Raw genomic sequence first — 3,312 nt, 5'->3', positions numbered from 1 at the left:
TAAAAAGTTTATCCCTTAGCTCATGTCGTTTTGGCCATGAATGGGAAGTCACTCCCAACGCACGGACGTGAGGAGTTTACCTATACTGCGAAGGTGTACTGCTTATAGAATGCGGAACTTGATCCTTATTAGAAATCACAGAGTACAATATATAGCTAGTACATCACGTAGAGCTAGGTTAATAATATTTACATATGAACCCTTTCCATATCTACATCCTCAATACACCCCCTCAAGATGGAGGTACTTGTGTGACTCCAATCTTGGATGTAGCAAGAGTAAACTGCTGGCGACTTAGAGGCTTCGTGAGTGCGTCGGCAAGCTGATCTTTGGTGGAGATATGAGAGACCCGAATCATGCCAAGCTGGATCATGTTCCTGATGAAGTGATAATCAATAGCAATATGCTTCATCCTTGAATGGAAAACTGGGTTTGCACACAGATATGTGGCACCCACATTATCGCAATATATTACAGGAACCGTCGGTATCTGTATCCCCAACTCCTGTAGTAACGAACATATCCAACGAACCTCCGAAGCTGTATTCGCCACAGCGCGATATTCCGCCTCTGTGGCAGAACGAGCAACTCCATTTTGCTTCTTCGACGACCAAGAAATAGGTGTAGACCCAAGGTAGATCACATATGCATTTGTAGATACATAGTCGTCGGTATCCCCTGCCCAATCTGCGTCCGTAAACGCATGAAGTGTAAGTGGAGAGCCAACGCACATATGTATACCATGACTAGTCGTACCCACCAAGTAACGCAATACGCGTTTGACGGCTTGCCAATGAGTCTCCGTCGGTTGATGCATAAACTGAGAAAGACGTCTAACCGCGAGGGAGATGTCTGGCCTCGTAAATGCAAGGTATTGCAGGCTCCCTACTACAGGATATTGAGAAGGATCTGATAACTTAACCCCATCATTCAACTTCAACTTAGGCGTTGTTGGCATTGGAGTTGACACTGTCTTGGCATCAACCATATTGTTTCTAGTGAGCAAATCGATGATGTATCTTCTTTGCATTAGGTGCAATCCCTTTGCTGACCGGTTCACCTCAATCCCCAAGAAGTAGTGCAAGTCTGCTGGATCCTTAATGGAAAACCGAGTGGCCAATGACTGAAGAACAGAGGAGACATGTTGTGTATCGCTACCGGTAACGACAATATCATCAACGTAGACCAGTATAAACGTATGAGAAGACCCAGACTTGTAAGTGAATAATGAAGTATCGGCCAGTGAGTTTTGAAACCCAATATCGAGTAAGTGATTCTTTAGAGACATGTACCAGGCTCGGGGAGCCTGTTTGAGACCGTATATAGGTTTCTTCAAGCGACAAACATGGTGTGGTCGATCAGTATCTATGAATCCTGGAGGTTGAGTCATATTGACATCAAGTTGTTTAATTGGCCACCCTCTGTTAACCACAATATCCAAAACTAGCCTAATCGTTGTTGACTAAATAACTGGACTGAAAGTTTCACCGTAATCTACTCCATACCATTGTGTGTTTCCTCTCGCCACAAGTCGTGCCTTCGGACGATCAACCTCTCCATTCGCCAAATATTTAGTTGTGTAGATCCAACCACAACCAACCAAGTTCTGTGAGGGGTGTGAAGGTACCAAATCCCACGTGCCGAACTGGATTTGAGCATCATACTCTGTTGACATGGCTTTACGCCATCGCTCGTCTTTCAGAGCTTGAGCAACTGTTCGTGGTTCTGGATTCAAATACCGCTTAGAAGCATTGAAACTGAAGCGGGATGTTGGCTTGACAATCTTGTTCTTAGCCCTGGTTTGCATAGGATGCTGATTCTGTGGTTGTTCCTTGTCGTGTTGTGTAACTGGATTTCGTGGGTTCCAGGTGATTTGATCGTTTAACGGTGGTTGTGTTTGTGGTTCACTGGTTTGCGAGGAATGGGTTTGGAGATTTGGTGTAGGTGAGCTTTGTTGGTGGGCTTCATTTGTTTGGTGATTGGGCTGGGCCGTGGGTGTCGGCCCATTTTGACTTGGAGCAGTGGGCTCAGAGTTAGAGGGAGAAGAAGAAGGAGAGAGAGAGACAGAGAAGGCGATACTTGAGCTTGTCGAGGTGAGACCGGAGAAGATGACTGCAGGAGGCGGGGGCAGGTGAGAATCCAAGCACGGGGAAGCAGATGTCTCCGGTGGCGAGGCAGTCTGAAGAGGAACTCGAGTGAGCAGAGGCTGACACGTTGATTCCGACACATCATCTCTCGTTTCAGAAGTTTTTGATTTTGTTGTTTCACCAGCCGAGAATGGAAAAACGGATTCTTGAAAGGTCACATGTCGTGAAGTATACATCCTTCCTGTGGGTAAATGAAGACACAAATAGGCACTTTGACTCGTTGAGTAGCCGAGGAAGACGCAAGGTTTCGACCGATCTTCCAGTTTATGCTTCCGGTGATGATAATGTAGCCTTTGAAGATGGAGACACAAACATAGCCGCAGGAACAGAGTTCATCACCGGCCATTCATACAGCTTCTCCTTAGTTCTGCCTTGGATTAACCGGGTCCCCGTGCTCAGATCCTTCACCTGAAATGAAGATGGAAAGAATTCGACGGAGACTTGGTTAGTGTTACATAAACCATACACAGAAATTAAGTTCTTATGTATGTTAGGCACACACAAAATATCATTCAACACTAGAGATTTGTTTTTAGAAGAAAGTGTTGTTGAACCAGTATGGGTAATTGATTGGTTTGATCCGTCTGCTATGACAACCGCCTCACCTCCTTCATACGGTTGATGCAGAGACAGGTTTTGCAAATCAGAGGTGATGTAATGAGTGGCTCCACTGTCAAGCAGCCATTGATTTGCATTGTATGACGTTGCAGCTGCTACATTAGCTCTCGGCTGCCATGGCGTAAATGGTGTCTGCTGTGAGACCGCTTGGTAGCTCTGGAGATGTGGACAACGCTTGGATACATGTCCTTGAGTGCCACAAATTTGACACTTTCCAAGGTATGGTCTTGGACCACGTGGTTGCTGCTGCCACGGCATGTTGTTGTTGCTTGGCCTTGGTTGAGTGTTGTAGTGGTTGTTGGTGTGACTCTTATTCTTGTTGTTGTTCTGGTACGAGTTACTCTTCTGATGAACCACATTTTCAGAGACAGGGACGACTGCTGCAGGCACAGACGATGAAAGCTTCGCCTCGTGATGAAGAAGCTTCTCATGAAGCTCAGTGATGGGGGAGTTGTTTCACGACCTTCGATTTGCTCAATTAACGGTTTGTACTCCTCTGACAGTCCATCAAGAATAGCATCGATCTGATCTTCATGTTCCATAGGCT

The sequence above is a fragment of the Brassica oleracea genome, chromosome C8 (genome assembly GCF_000695525.1).
Source record: "Brassica oleracea var. oleracea cultivar TO1000 chromosome C8, BOL, whole genome shotgun sequence".
Taxonomy (NCBI): domain Eukaryota; kingdom Viridiplantae; phylum Streptophyta; class Magnoliopsida; order Brassicales; family Brassicaceae; genus Brassica; species Brassica oleracea.
Note: the sequence above shows the minus strand (reverse complement) of the source record.